The sequence below is a fragment of the Pseudophryne corroboree genome, chromosome 11, assembly GCF_028390025.1.
Source record: "Pseudophryne corroboree isolate aPseCor3 chromosome 11, aPseCor3.hap2, whole genome shotgun sequence".
Taxonomy (NCBI): Eukaryota; Metazoa; Chordata; class Amphibia; order Anura; family Myobatrachidae; genus Pseudophryne; species Pseudophryne corroboree.
Genome location: NC_086454.1, coordinates 249,224,763 through 249,239,944, shown reverse-complemented (window position 1 = coordinate 249,239,944; position 15,182 = coordinate 249,224,763). Strand labels below are relative to the sequence as shown.

The 15,182-nt window shown below is 40.3% G+C and overlaps 13 non-coding genes across 13 annotated transcripts; all 13 read left to right on the top strand.

Moving 5' to 3' along the window:
• Nucleotides 1–713: 713 nt before the first annotated feature.
• TRNAD-GUC (transfer RNA aspartic acid (anticodon GUC)) lies at nucleotides 714–785 on the top strand. The gene has a single exon. It is a non-coding gene; the product is annotated as a tRNA-Asp (tRNA).
• A 745-nt stretch (nucleotides 786–1,530) lies between these two features.
• Nucleotides 1,531–1,602, top strand: TRNAD-GUC (transfer RNA aspartic acid (anticodon GUC)). Its single transcript has one exon. It is a non-coding gene; the product is annotated as a tRNA-Asp (tRNA).
• Nucleotides 1,603–2,347: 745 nt separating this feature from the next.
• On the top strand, nucleotides 2,348–2,419 carry TRNAD-GUC (transfer RNA aspartic acid (anticodon GUC)). The gene has a single exon. It is a non-coding gene; the product is annotated as a tRNA-Asp (tRNA).
• A 3,195-nt stretch (nucleotides 2,420–5,614) lies between these two features.
• On the top strand, nucleotides 5,615–5,686 carry TRNAD-GUC (transfer RNA aspartic acid (anticodon GUC)). The gene has a single exon. It is a non-coding gene; the product is annotated as a tRNA-Asp (tRNA).
• Nucleotides 5,687–6,431: 745 nt separating this feature from the next.
• On the top strand, nucleotides 6,432–6,503 carry TRNAD-GUC (transfer RNA aspartic acid (anticodon GUC)). Its single transcript has one exon. It is a non-coding gene; the product is annotated as a tRNA-Asp (tRNA).
• Nucleotides 6,504–8,065: 1,562 nt separating this feature from the next.
• On the top strand, nucleotides 8,066–8,137 carry TRNAD-GUC (transfer RNA aspartic acid (anticodon GUC)). Its single transcript has one exon. It is a non-coding gene; the product is annotated as a tRNA-Asp (tRNA).
• Nucleotides 8,138–8,882: 745 nt separating this feature from the next.
• TRNAD-GUC (transfer RNA aspartic acid (anticodon GUC)) lies at nucleotides 8,883–8,954 on the top strand. The gene has a single exon. It is a non-coding gene; the product is annotated as a tRNA-Asp (tRNA).
• A 745-nt stretch (nucleotides 8,955–9,699) lies between these two features.
• On the top strand, nucleotides 9,700–9,771 carry TRNAD-GUC (transfer RNA aspartic acid (anticodon GUC)). Its single transcript has one exon. It is a non-coding gene; the product is annotated as a tRNA-Asp (tRNA).
• Nucleotides 9,772–10,510: 739 nt separating this feature from the next.
• On the top strand, nucleotides 10,511–10,582 carry TRNAD-GUC (transfer RNA aspartic acid (anticodon GUC)). The gene has a single exon. It is a non-coding gene; the product is annotated as a tRNA-Asp (tRNA).
• A 745-nt stretch (nucleotides 10,583–11,327) lies between these two features.
• Nucleotides 11,328–11,399, top strand: TRNAD-GUC (transfer RNA aspartic acid (anticodon GUC)). Its single transcript has one exon. It is a non-coding gene; the product is annotated as a tRNA-Asp (tRNA).
• A 745-nt stretch (nucleotides 11,400–12,144) lies between these two features.
• Nucleotides 12,145–12,216, top strand: TRNAD-GUC (transfer RNA aspartic acid (anticodon GUC)). Its single transcript has one exon. It is a non-coding gene; the product is annotated as a tRNA-Asp (tRNA).
• A 745-nt stretch (nucleotides 12,217–12,961) lies between these two features.
• On the top strand, nucleotides 12,962–13,033 carry TRNAD-GUC (transfer RNA aspartic acid (anticodon GUC)). The gene has a single exon. It is a non-coding gene; the product is annotated as a tRNA-Asp (tRNA).
• A 1,562-nt stretch (nucleotides 13,034–14,595) lies between these two features.
• On the top strand, nucleotides 14,596–14,667 carry TRNAD-GUC (transfer RNA aspartic acid (anticodon GUC)). The gene has a single exon. It is a non-coding gene; the product is annotated as a tRNA-Asp (tRNA).
• Nucleotides 14,668–15,182: the final 515 nt, after the last annotated feature.

The following is a 15,182-nucleotide window of genomic DNA, read 5'->3' as shown; positions in this document are numbered from 1 at the left end:
CGTTGCTCAAGGATATGGAGAATCAAAGTCCGAATCCAATTGTAGCGTGAAAAATATACCACTTGATTTTGAGAGCATAAGAAAGAACCAGAAACACCAATTGCATAGCCTCGTTTTTAGTTTGGGTGTCACCCCTTGCTTTTATCTAGCATGGCATGTACTGTTTTTGTGCATTACAATATTTGCATATCATCCTCTTAAAATTGGCTCACGCTGTAACACAGGAGACAGCTATGTAGTGGACAAGTCTCTTGTGAGCTAAACCTGATTATGACATCACATCAATGAAGCAAAGCTGAAACTATTGTATGCCTACAGAGTATAGACTGAGAGAGAAGTGTCTTTTCCTATGGATTGCAGGCTAAAATGGACTTGCATCCCCTACTTTCAAAGGGAGTAACTGTATAGTAAGTGAGATAGATAGACCGATATCATGTAAGCTTCCTGGCCATGACCGACCAGTAGAGGATAACAGAAAAAGGTTTTTAATTGAAATAACTATCTTTTTTGCAAAGTTGTATTGTAGTCTTTGTTTCAGCTGAGACAAAAATAAATCTTTTTATCTGCTTCTTATTTAGGGTTTTATGTTAGCTTGATAACATGTAGCACATAATCTCTTTGGCCAATGACACAGACGCATCTCGAGACCTCACCCTGACATGTTTTTGGGTGTATTTTCAGCTCCAATTTTGCCTGCAGATTCACCAAGTTAGTCCTCGTTAGTATAGTGGTGAGTATCCCCGCCTGTCACGCGGGAGACCGGGGTTCGATTCCCCGACGGGGAGAACATTGCAAGTTTTTATCAGGTTCAGAGATTCGTTGCTCAAGGTTATGGAGAATCAAAGTCCGAATCCAATTGTAGCGTGAAAAATATACCACTTGATTTTGAGAGCATAAGAAAGAACCAGAAACACCAATTGCATAGCCTCGTTTTTAGTTTGGGTGTCACCCCTTGCTTTTATCTAGCATGGCATGTACTGTTTTTGTGCATTACAATATTTGCATATCATCCTCTTAAAATTGGCTCACGCTGTAACACAGGAGACAGCTATGTAGTGGACAAGTCTCTTGTGAGCTAAACCTGATTATGACATCACATCAATGAAGCAAAGCTGATACTATTGTATGCCTACAGAGTATAGACTGAGAGAGAAGTGTCTTTTCCTATGGATTGCAGGCTAAAATGGACTTGCATCCCCTACTTTCAAAGGGAGTAACTGTATAGTAAGTGAGATAGATAGACCAATATCATGTAAGCTTCCTGGCCATGACCGACCAGTAGAGGATAACAGAAAAAGGTTTTTAATTGAAATGACTATCTTTTTTGCAAAGTTGTATTGTAGTCTTTGTTTCAGCTGAGACAAAAATAAATCTTTTTATCTGCTTCTTATTTAGGGTTTTATGTTAGCTTGATAACATGTAGCACATAATCTCTGTGGCCAATGACACAGACGCATCTCGAGACCTCACCCTGACATGTTTTTGGGTGTATTTTCAGCTCCAATTTTGCCTGCAGATTCACCAAGTTAGTCCTCGTTAGTATAGTGGTGAGTATCCCCGCCTGTCACGCGGGAGACCGGGGTTCGATTCCCCGACGGGGAGAACATTGCAAGTTTTTATCAGGTTCAGAGATTCGTTGCTCAAGGTTATGGAGAATCAAAGTCCGAATCCAATTGTAGCGTGAAAAATATACCACTTGATTTTGAGAGCATAAGAAAGAACCAGAAACACCAATTGCATAGCCTCGTTTTTAGTTTGGGTGTCACCCCTTGCTTTTATCTAGCATGGCATGTTCTGTTTTTGTGCATTACAATATTTGCATATCATCCTCTTAAAATTGGCTCACGCTGTAACACAGGAGACAGCTATGTAGTGGACAAGTCTCTTGTGAGCTAAACCTGATTATGACATCACATCAATGAAGCAAAGCTGAAACTATTGTATGCCTACAGAGTATAGACTGAGAGAGAAGTGTCTTTTCCTATGGATTGCAGGCTAAAATGGACTTGCATCCCCTACTTTCAAAGGGAGTAACTGTATAGTAAGTGAGATAGATAGACCAATATCATGTAAGCTTCCTGGCCATGACCGACCAGTAGAGGATAACAGAAAAAGGTTTTTAATTGAAATGACTATCTTTTTTGCAAAGTTGTATTGTAGTCTTTGTTTCAGCTGAGACAAAAATAAATCTTTTTATCTGCTTCTTATTTAGGGTTTTATGTTAGCTTGATAACATGTAGCACATAATCTCTGTGGCCAATGACACAGACGCATCTCGAGACCTCACCCTGACATGTTTTTGGGTGTATTTTCAGCTCCAATTTTGCCTGCAGATTCACCAAGTTAGTCCTCGTTAGTATAGTGGTGAGTATCCCCGCCTGTCACGCGGGAGACCGGGGTTCGATTCCCCGACGGGGAGAACATTGCAAGTTTTTATCAGGTTCAGAGATTCGTTGCTCAAGGTTATGGAGAATCAAAGTCCGAATCAAATTGTAGCGTGAAAAATATACCACTTGATTTTGAGAGCATAAGAAAGAACCAGAAACACCAATTGCATAGCCTTGTTTTTAGTTTGGGTATCACCCCTTGCTTTTATCTAGCATGGCATGTACTGTTTTTGTGCATTACAATATTTGCATATCATCCTCTTACAATTGGCTCATGCTGTAACACAGGAGACAGCTATGTAGTGGACAAGTCTCTTGTGAGCTAAACCTGATTATGACATCACATCAATGTAGCAAAGCTGAAACTATTGTATGCCTACAGAGTATAGACTGAGAGAGAAGTGTCTTTTCCTATGAATTGCAGGCTAAAATGGACTTGCATCCCCTACTTTCAAAGGGAGTAACTGTATAGTAAGTGAGATAGATAGACCGATATCATGTAAGCTTCCTGGCCACGACCGACCAGTAGAGGATAACAGAAAAAGGTTTTTAATTGAAATGACTATCTTTTTTGCAAAGTGGTATTGTAGTCTTTGTTTCAGCTGAGACAAAAATAAATCTTTTTATCTGCTTCTTATTTAGGGTTTTATGTTAGCTTGATAACATGTAGCACATAATCTCTGTGGCCAATGACACAGACGCATCTCGAGACCTCACCCTGACATGTTTTTGGGTGTATTTTCAGCTCCAATTTTGCCTGCAGATTCACCAAGTTAGTCCTCGTTAGTATAGTGGTGAGTATCCCCGCCTGTCACGCGGGAGACCGGGTTCGATTCCCCGACGGGGAGAACATTGCAAGTTTTTATCAGGTTCAGAGATTCGTTGCTCAAGGTTATGGAGAATCAAAGTCCGAATCCAATTGTAGCGTGAAAAATATACCACTTGATTTTGAGAGCATAAGAAAGAACCAGAAACACCAATTGCATAGCCTCGTTTTTAGTTTGGGTGTCACCCCTTGCTTTTATCTAGCATGGCATGTACTGTTTTTGTGCATTACAATATTTGCATATCATCCTCTTAAAATTGGCTCACGCTGTAACACAGGAGACAGCTATGTAGTGGACAAGTCTCTTGTGAGCTAAACCTGATTATGACATCACATCAATGAAGCAAAGCTGAAACTATTGTATGCCTACAGAGTATAGACTGAGAGAGAAGTGTCTTTTCCTATGGATTGCAGGCTAAAATGGACTTGCATCCCCTACTTTCAAAGGGAGTAACTGTATAGTAAGTGAGATAGATAGACCAATATCATGTAAGCTTCCTGGCCATGACCGACCAGTAGAGGATAACAGAAAAAGGTTTTTAATTGAAATGACTATCTTTTTTGCAAAGTTGTATTGTAGTCTTTGTTTCAGCTGAGACAAAAATAAATCTTTTTATCTGCTTCTTATTTAGGGTTTTATGTTAGCTTGATAACATGTAGCACATAATCTCTGTGGCCAATGACACAGACGCATCTCGAGACCTCACCTTGACATGTTTTTGGGTGTATTTTCAGCTCCAATTTTGCCTGCAGATTCACCAAGTTAGTCCTCGTTAGTATAGTGGTGAGTATCCCCGCCTGTCACGCGGGAGACTGGGGTTCGATTCCCCGACAGGGAGAACATTGCAAGTTTTTATCAGGTTCAGAGATTCGTTGCTCAAGGTTATGGAGAATCAAAGTCCGAATCCAATTGTAGCGTGAAAAATATACCACTTGATTTTGAGAGCATAAGAAAGAACCAGAAACACCAATTGCATAGCCTCGTTTTTAGTTTGGGTATCACCCCTTGCTTTTATCTAGCATGGCATGTACTGTTTTTGTGCATTACAATATTTGCATATCATCCTCTTACAATTGGCTCATGCTGTAACACAGGAGACAGCTATGTAGTGGACAAGTCTCTTGTGAGCTAAACCTGATTATGACATCACATCAATGTAGCAAAGCTGAAACTATTGTATGCCTACAGAGTATAGACTGAGAGAGAAGTGTCTTTTCCTATGAATTGCAGGCTAAAATGGACTTGCATCCCCTACTTTCAAAGGGAGTAACTGTATAGTAAGTGAGATAGATAGACCGATATCATGTAAGCTTCCTGGCCACGACCGACCAGTAGAGGATAACAGAAAAAGGTTTTTAATTGAAATTACTATCTTTTTTGCAAAGTGGTATTGTAGTCTTTGTTTCAGCTGAGACAAAAATAAATCTTTTTATCTGCTTCTTATTTAGGGTTTTATGTTAGCTTGATAACATGTAGCACATAATCTCTGTGGCCAATGACACAGACGCATCTCGAGACCTCACCTTGACATGTTTTTGGGTGTATTTTCAGCTCCAATTTTGCCTGCAGATTCACCAAGTTAGTCCTCGTTAGTATAGTGGTGAGTATCCCCGCCTGTCACGCGGGAGACTGGGGTTCGATTCCCCGACAGGGAGAACATTGCAAGTTTTTATCAGGTTCAGAGATTCGTTGCTCAAGGTTATGGAGAATCAAAGTCCGAATCCAATTGTAGCGTGAAAAATATACCACTTGATTTTGAGAGCATAAGAAAGAACCAGAAACACCAATTGCATAGCCTCGTTTTTAGTTTGGGTATCACCCCTTGCTTTTATCTAGCATGGCATGTACTGTTTTTGTGCATTACAATATTTGCATATCATCCTCTTACAATTGGCTCATGCTGTAACACAGGAGACAGCTATGTAGTGGACAAGTCTCTTGTGAGCTAAACCTGATTATGACATCACATCAATGAAGCAAAGCTGAAACTATTGTATGCCTACAGAGTATAGACTGAGAGAGAAGTGTCTTTTCCTATGGATTGCAGGCTAAAATGGACTTGCATCCCCTACTTTCAAAGGGAGTAACTGTATAGTAAGTGAGATAGATAGACCAATATCATGTAAGCTTCCTGGCCATGACCGACCAGTAGAGGATAACAGAAAAAGGTTTTTAATTGAAATGACTATCTTTTTTGCAAAGTTGTATTGTAGTCTTTGTTTCAGCTGAGACAAAAATAAATCTTTTTATCTGCTTCTTATTTAGGGTTTTATGTTAGCTTGATAACATGTAGCACATAATCTCTGTGGCCAATGACACAGACGCATCTCGAGACCTCACCCTGACATGTTTTTGGGTGTATTTTCAGCTCCAATTTTGCCTGCAGATTCACCAAGTTAGTCCTCGTTAGTATAGTGGTGAGTATCCCCGCCTGTCACGCGGGAGACCGGGGTTCGATTCCCCGACGGGGAGAACGTTGCAAGTTTTTATCAGGTTCAGAGATTCGTTGCTCAAGGTTATGGAGAATCAAAGTCCGAATCCAATTGTAGCGTGAAAAATATACCACTTGATTTTGAGAGCATAAGAAAGAACCAGAAACACCAATTGCATAGCCTCGTTTTTAGTTTGGGTATCACCCCTTGCTTTTATCTAGCATGGCATGTACTGTTTTTGTGCATTACAATATTTGCATATCATCCTCTTACAATTGGCTCATGCTGTAACACAGGAGACAGCTATGTAGTGGACAAGTCTCTTGTGAGCTAAACCTGATTATGACATCACATCAATGTAGCAAAGCTGAAACTATTGTATGCCTACAGAGTATAGACTGAGAGAGAAGTGTCTTTTCCTATGGATTGCAGGCTAAAATGGACTTGCATCCCCTACTTTCAAAGGGAGTAACTGTATAGTAAGTGAGATAGATAGACCGATATCATGTAAGCTTCCTGGCCATGACCGACCAGTAGAGGATAACAGAAAAAGGTTTTTAATTGAAATAACTATCTTTTTTGCAAAGTTGTATTGTAGTCTTTGTTTCAGCTGAGACAAAAATAAATCTTTTTATCTGCTTCTTATTTAGGGTTTTATGTTAGCTTGATAACATGTAGCACATAATCTCTTTGGCCAATGACACAGACGCATCTCGAGACCTCACCCTGACATGTTTTTGGGTGTATTTTCAGCTCCAATTTTGCCTGCAGATTCACCAAGTTAGTCCTCGTTAGTATAGTGGTGAGTATCCCCGCCTGTCACGCGGGAGACCGGGGTTCGATTCCCCGACGGGGAGAACATTGCAAGTTTTTATCAGGTTCAGAGATTCGTTGCTCAAGGTTATGGAGAATCAAAGTCCGAATCCAATTGTAGCGTGAAAAATATACCACTTGATTTTGAGAGCATAAGAAAGAACCAGAAACACCAATTGCATAGCCTTGTTTTTAGTTTGGGTATCACCCCTTGCTTTTATCTAGCATGGCATGTACTGTTTTTGTGCATTACAATATTTGCATATCATCCTCTTACAATTGGCTCATGCTGTAACACAGGAGACAGCTATGTAGTGGACAAGTCTCTTGTGAGCTAAACCTGATTATGACATCACATCAATGTAGCAAAGCTGAAACTATTGTATGCCTACAGAGTATAGACTGAGAGAGAAGTGTCTTTTCCTATGAATTGCAGGCTAAAATGGACTTGCATCCCCTACTTTCAAAGGGAGTAACTGTATAGTAAGTGAGATAGGTAGACCGATATCATGTAAGCTTCCTGGCCATTACCGACCAGTAGAGGATAACAGAAAAAGGTTTTTAATTGAAATGACTATCTTTTTTGCAAAGTGGTATTGTAGTCTTTGTTTCAGCTGAGACAAAAATAAATCTTTTTATCTGCTTCTTATTTAGGGGTTTATGTTAGCTTGATAACATGTAGCACATAATCTCTGTGGCCAATGACACAGACGCATCTCGAGACCTCACCCTGACATGTTTTTGGGTGTATTTTCAGCTCCAATTTTGCCTGCAGATTCACCAAGTTAGTCCTCGTTAGTATAGTGGTGAGTATCCCCGCCCGTCACGCGGGAGACCGGGGTTCGATTCCCCGACTGGGAGAACATTGCAAGTTTTTATCAGGTTCAGAGATTCGTTGCTCAAGGATATGGAGAATCAAAGTCCGAATCCAATTGTAGCGTGAAAAATATACCACTTGATTTTGAGAGCATAAGAAAGAACCAGAAACACCAATTGCATAGCCTCGTTTTTAGTTTGGGTGTCACCCCTTGCTTTTATCTAGCATGGCATGTACTGTTTTTGTGCATTACAATATTTGCATATCATCCTCTTAAAATTGGCTCACGCTGTAACACAGGAGACAGCTATGTAGTGGACAAGTCTCTTGTGAGCTAAACCTGATTATGACATCACATCAATGAAGCAAAGCTGAAACTATTGTATGCCTACAGAGTATAGACTGAGAGAGAAGTGTCTTTTCCTATGGATTGCAGGCTAAAATGGACTTGCATCCCCTACTTTCAAAGGGAGTAACTGTATAGTAAGTGAGATAGATAGACCGATATCATGTAAGCTTCCTGGCCATGACCGACCAGTAGAGGATAACAGAAAAAGGTTTTTAATTGAAATAACTATCTTTTTTGCAAAGTTGTATTGTAGTCTTTGTTTCAGCTGAGACAAAAATAAATCTTTTTATCTGCTTCTTATTTAGGGTTTTATGTTAGCTTGATAACATGTAGCACATAATCTCTTTGGCCAATGACACAGACGCATCTCGAGACCTCACCCTGACATGTTTTTGGGTGTATTTTCAGCTCCAATTTTGCCTGCAGATTCACCAAGTTAGTCCTCGTTAGTATAGTGGTGAGTATCCCCGCCTGTCACGCGGGAGACCGGGGTTCGATTCCCCGACGGGGAGAACATTGCAAGTTTTTATCAGGTTCAGAGATTCGTTGCTCAAGGTTATGGAGAATCAAAGTCCGAATCCAATTGTAGCGTGAAAAATATACCACTTGATTTTGAGAGCATAAGAAAGAACCAGAAACACCAATTGCATAGCCTCGTTTTTAGTTTGGGTGTCACCCCTTGCTTTTATCTAGCATGGCATGTACTGTTTTTGTGCATTACAATATTTGCATATCATCCTCTTAAAATTGGCTCACGCTGTAACACAGGAGACAGCTATGTAGTGGACAAGTCTCTTGTGAGCTAAACCTGATTATGACATCACATCAATGAAGCAAAGCTGATACTATTGTATGCCTACAGAGTATAGACTGAGAGAGAAGTGTCTTTTCCTATGGATTGCAGGCTAAAATGGACTTGCATCCCCTACTTTCAAAGGGAGTAACTGTATAGTAAGTGAGATAGATAGACCAATATCATGTAAGCTTCCTGGCCATGACCGACCAGTAGAGGATAACAGAAAAAGGTTTTTAATTGAAATGACTATCTTTTTTGCAAAGTTGTATTGTAGTCTTTGTTTCAGCTGAGACAAAAATAAATCTTTTTATCTGCTTCTTATTTAGGGTTTTATGTTAGCTTGATAACATGTAGCACATAATCTCTGTGGCCAATGACACAGACGCATCTCGAGACCTCACCCTGACATGTTTTTGGGTGTATTTTCAGCTCCAATTTTGCCTGCAGATTCACCAAGTTAGTCCTCGTTAGTATAGTGGTGAGTATCCCCGCCTGTCACGCGGGAGACCGGGGTTCGATTCCCCGACGGGGAGAACATTGCAAGTTTTTATCAGGTTCAGAGATTCGTTGCTCAAGGTTATGGAGAATCAAAGTCCGAATCCAATTGTAGCGTGAAAAATATACCACTTGATTTTGAGAGCATAAGAAAGAACCAGAAACACCAATTGCATAGCCTCGTTTTTAGTTTGGGTATCACCCCTTGCTTTTATCTAGCATGGCATGTACTGTTTTTGTGCATTACAATATTTGCATATCATCCTCTTACAATTGGCTCATGCTGTAACACAGGAGACAGCTATGTAGTGGACAAGTCTCTTGTGAGCTAAACCTGATTATGACATCACATCAATGTAGCAAAGCTGAAACTATTGTATGCCTACAGAGTATAGACTGAGAGAGAAGTGTCTTTTCCTATGGATTGCAGGCTAAAATGGACTTGCATCCCCTACTTTCAAAGGGAGTAACTGTATAGTAAGTGAGATAGATAGACCGATATCATGTAAGCTTCCTGGCCATGACCGACCAGTAGAGGATAACAGAAAAAGGTTTTTAATTGAAATAACTATCTTTTTTGCAAAGTTGTATTGTAGTCTTTGTTTCAGCTGAGACAAAAATAAATCTTTTTATCTGCTTCTTATTTAGGGTTTTATGTTAGCTTGATAACATGTAGCACATAATCTCTTTGGCCAATGACACAGACGCATCTCGAGACCTCACCCTGACATGTTTTTGGGTGTATTTTCAGCTCCAATTTTGCCTGCAGATTCACCAAGTTAGTCCTCGTTAGTATAGTGGTGAGTATCCCCGCCTGTCACGCGGGAGACCGGGGTTCGATTCCCCGACGGGGAGAACATTGCAAGTTTTTATCAGGTTCAGAGATTCGTTGCTCAAGGTTATGGAGAATCAAAGTCCGAATCCAATTGTAGCGTGAAAAATATACCACTTGATTTTGAGAGCATAAGAAAGAAACACCAATTGCATAGCCTCGTTTTTAGTTTGGGTGTCACCCCTTGCTTTTATCTAGCATGGCATGTACTGTTTTTGTGCATTACAATATTTGCATATCATCCTCTTAAAATTGGCTCACGCTGTAACACAGGAGACAGCTATGTAGTGGACAAGTCTCTTGTGAGCTAAACCTGATTATGACATCACATCAATGAAGCAAAGCTGATACTATTGTATGCCTACAGAGTATAGACTGAGAGAGAAGTGTCTTTTCCTATGGATTGCAGGCTAAAATGGACTTGCATCCCCTACTTTCAAAGGGAGTAACTGTATAGTAAGTGAGATAGATAGACCAATATCATGTAAGCTTCCTGGCCATGACCGACCAGTAGAGGATAACAGAAAAAGGTTTTTAATTGAAATGACTATCTTTTTTGCAAAGTTGTATTGTAGTCTTTGTTTCAGCTGAGACAAAAATAAATCTTTTTATCTGCTTCTTATTTAGGGTTTTATGTTAGCTTGATAACATGTAGCACATAATCTCTGTGGCCAATGACACAGACGCATCTCGAGACCTCACCCTGACATGTTTTTGGGTGTATTTTCAGCTACAATTTTGCCTGCAGATTCACCAAGTTAGTCCTCGTTAGTATAGTGGTGAGTATCCCCGCCTGTCACGCGGGAGACCGGGGTTCGATTCCCCGACGGGGAGAACATTGCAAGTTTTTATCAGGTTCAGAGATTCGTTGCTCAAGGTTATGGAGAATCAAAGTCCGAATCCAATTGTAGCGTGAAAAATATACCACTTGATTTTGAGAGCATAAGAAAGAACCAGAAACACCAATTGCATAGCCTCGTTTTTAGTTTGGGTGTCACCCCTTGCTTTTATCTAGCATGGCATGTTCTGTTTTTGTGCATTACAATATTTGCATATCATCCTCTTAAAATTGGCTCACGCTGTAACACAGGAGACAGCTATGTAGTGGACAAGTCTCTTGTGAGCTAAACCTGATTATGACATCACATCAATGAAGCAAAGCTGAAACTATTGTATGCCTACAGAGTATAGACTGAGAGAGAAGTGTCTTTTCCTATGGATTGCAGGCTAAAATGGACTTGCATCCCCTACTTTCAAAGGGAGTAACTGTATAGTAAGTGAGATAGATAGACCAATATCATGTAAGCTTCCTGGCCATGACCGACCAGTAGAGGATAACAGAAAAAGGTTTTTAATTGAAATGACTATCTTTTTTGCAAAGTTGTATTGTAGTCTTTGTTTCAGCTGAGACAAAAATAAATCTTTTTATCTGCTTCTTAGTTAGGGTTTTATGTTAGCTTGATAACATGTAGCACATAATCTCTGTGGCCAATGACACAGACGCATCTCGAGACCTCACCCTGACATGTTTTTGGGTGTATTTTCAGCTCCAATTTTGCCTGCAGATTCACCAAGTTAGTCCTCGTTAGTATAGTGGTGAGTATCCCCGCCTGTCACGCGGGAGACCGGGGTTCGATTCCCCGACGGGGAGAACATTGCAAGTTTTTATCAGGTTCAGAGATTCGTTGCTCAAGGTTATGGAGAATCAAAGTCCGAATCCAATTGTAGCGTGAAAAATATACCACTTGATTTTGAGAGCATAAGAAAGAACCAGAAACACCAATTGCATAGCCTTGTTTTTAGTTTGGGTATCACCCCTTGCTTTTATCTAGCATGGCATGTACTGTTTTTGTGCATTACAATATTTGCATATCATCCTCTTACAATTGGCTCATGCTGTAACACAGGAGACAGCTATGTAGTGGACAAGTCTCTTGTGAGCTAAACCTGATTATGACATCACATCAATTTAGCAAAGCTGAAACTATTGTATGCCTACAGAGTATAGACTGAGAGAGAAGTGTCTTTTCCTATGAATTGCAGGCTAAAATGGACTTGCATCCCCTACTTTCAAAGGGAGTAACTGTATAGTAAGTGAGATAGATAGACCGATATCATGTAAGCTTCCTGGCCACGACCGACCAGTAGAGGATAACAGAAAAAGGTTTTTAATTGAAATTACTATCTTTTTTGCAAAGTGGTATTGTAGTCTTTGTTTCAGCTGAGACAAAAATAAATCTTTTTATCTGCTTCTTATTTAGGGTTTTATGTTAGCTTGATAACATGTAGCACATAATCTCTGTGGCCAATGACACAGACGCATCTCGAGACCTCACCCTGACATGTTTTTGGGTGTATTTTCAGCTCCAATTTTGCCTGCAGATTCACCAAGTTAGTCCTCGTTAGTATAGTGGTGAGTATCCCCGCCTGTCACGCGGGAGACCGGGGTTCGATTCCCCGACGGGGAGAACATAGCAAGTTTTTATCAGGTTCAGAGATTCGTTGCTCAAGGTTATGGAGAATCAAAGTCCGAATCCAATTGTAGCGTGAAAAATATACCACTTGATTTTGAGAGCATAAGAAAGAACCAGAAACACCAATTGCATAGCCTCGTTTTTAGTTTGGGTATCACCCCTTGCTTTTATCTAGCATGGCATGTACTGTTTTTGTGCATTACAATATTTGCATATCATCCTCTTACAATTGGCTCATGCTGTAACACAGGAGACAGCTATGTAGTGGACAAGTCTCTTGTGAGCTAAACCTGATTATGACATCACATCAATGTAGCAAAGCTGAAACTATTGTATGCCTACAGAGTATAGACTGAGAGAGAAGTGTCTTTTCCTATGGATTGCAGGCTAAAATGGACTTGCATCCCCTACTTTCAAAGGGAGTAACTGTATAGTAAGTGAGATAGATAGACCGATATCATGTAAGCTTCCTGGCCATGACCGACCAGTAGAGGATAACAGAAAAAGGTTTTTAATTGAAATAACTATCTTTTTTGCAAAGTTGTATTGTAGTCTTTGTTTCAGCTGAGACAAAAATAAATCTTTTTATCTGCTTCTTATTTAGGGTTTTATGTTAGCTTGATAACATGTAGCACATAATCTCTTTGGCCAATGACACAGACGCATCTCGAGACCTCACCCTGACATGTTTTTGGGTGTATTTTCAGCTCCAATTTTGCCTGCAGATTCACCAAGTTAGTCCTCGTTAGTATAGTGGTGTGTATCCCCGCCTGTCACGCGGGAGACCGGGGTTCGATTCCCCGACGGGGAGAACATTGCAAGTTTTTATCAGGTTCAGAGATTCGTTGCTCAAGGTTATGGAGAATCAAAGTCCGAATCCAATTGTAGCGTGAAAAATATACCACTTGATTTTGAGAGCATAAGAAAGAACCAGAAACACCAATTGCATAGCCTTGTTTTTAGTTTGGGTATCACCCCTTGCTTTTATCTAGCATGGCATGTACTGTTTTTGTGCATTACAATATTTGCATATCATCCTCTTACAATTGGCTCATGCTGTAACACAGGAGACAGCTATGTAGTGGACAAGTCTCTTGTGAGCTAAACCTGATTATGACATCACATCAATGTAGCAAAGCTGAAACTATTGTATGCCTACAGAGTATAGACTGAGAGAGAAGTGTCTTTTCCTATGAATTGCAGGCTAAAATGGACTTGCATCCCCTACTTTCAAAGGGAGTAACTGTATAGTAAGTGAGATAGGTAGACCGATATCATGTAAGCTTCCTGGCCATTACCGACCAGTAGAGGATAACAGAAAAAGGTTTTTAATTGAAATGACTATCTTTTTTGCAAAGTGGTATTGTAGTCTTTGTTTCAGCTGAGACAAAAATAAATCTTTTTATCTGCTTCTTATTTAGGGGTTTATGTTAGCTTGATAACATGTAGCACATAATCTCTGTGGCCAATGACACAGACGCATCTCGAGACCTCACCCTGACATGTTTTTGGGTGTATTTTCAGCTCCAATTTTGCCTGCAGATTCACCAAGTTAGTCCTCGTTAGTATAGTGGTGAGTATCCCCGCCCGTCACGCGGGAGACCGGGGTTCGATTCCCCGACTGGGAGAACATTGCAAGTTTTTATCAGGTTCAGAGATTCGTTGCTCAAGGATATGGAGAATCAAAGTCCGAATCCAATTGTAGCGTGAAAAATATACCACTTGATTTTGAGAGCATAAGAAAGAACCAGAAACACCAATTGCATAGCCTCGTTTTTAGTTTGGGTGTCACCCCTTGCTTTTATCTAGCATGGCATGTACTGTTTTTGTGCATTACAATATTTGCATATCATCCTCTTAAAATTGGCTCACGCTGTAACACAGGAGACAGCTATGTAGTGGACAAGTCTCTTGTGAGCTAAACCTGATTATGACATCACATCAATGAAGCAAAGCTGAAACTATTGTATGCCTACAGAGTATAGACTGAGAGAGAAGTGTCTTTTCCTATGGATTGCAGGCTAAAATGGACTTGCATCCCCTACTTTCAAAGGGAGTAACTGTATAGTAAGTGAGATAGATAGACCGATATCATGTAAGCTTCCTGGCCATGACCGACCAGTAGAGGATAACAGAAAAAGGTTTTTAATTGAAATAACTATCTTTTTTGCAAAGTTGTATTGTAGTCTTTGTTTCAGCTGAGACAAAAATAAATCTTTTTATCTGCTTCTTATTTAGGGTTTTATGTTAGCTTGATAACATGTAGCACATAATCTCTTTGGCCAATGACACAGACGCATCTCGAGACCTCACCCTGACATGTTTTTGGGTGTATTTTCAGCTCCAATTTTGCCTGCAGATTCACCAAGTTAGTCCTCGTTAGTATAGTGGTGAGTATCCCCGCCTGTCACGCGGGAGACCGGGGTTCGATTCCCCGACGGGGAGAACATTGCAAGTTTTTATCAGGTTCAGAGATTCGTTGCTCAAGGTTATGGAGAATCAAAGTCCGAATCCAATTGTAGCGTGAAAAATATACCACTTGATTTTGAGAGCATAAGAAAGAACCAGAAACACCAATTGCATAGCCTCGTTTTTAGTTTGGGTGTCACCCCTTGCTTTTATCTAGCATGGCATGTACTGTTTTTGTGCATTACAATATTTGCATATCATCCTCTTAAAATTGGCTCACGCTGTAACACAGGAGACAGCTATGTAGTGGACAAGTCTCTTGTGAGCTAAACCTGATTATGACATCACATCAATGAAGCAAAGCTGATACTATTGTATGCCTACAGAGTATAGACTGAGAGAGAAGTGTCTTTTCCTATGGATTGCAGGCTAAAATGGACTTGCATCCCCTACTTTCAAAGGGAGTAACTGTATAGTAAGTGAGATAGATAGACCAATATCATGTAAGCTTCCTGGCCATGACCGACCAGTAGAGGATAACAGAAAAAGGT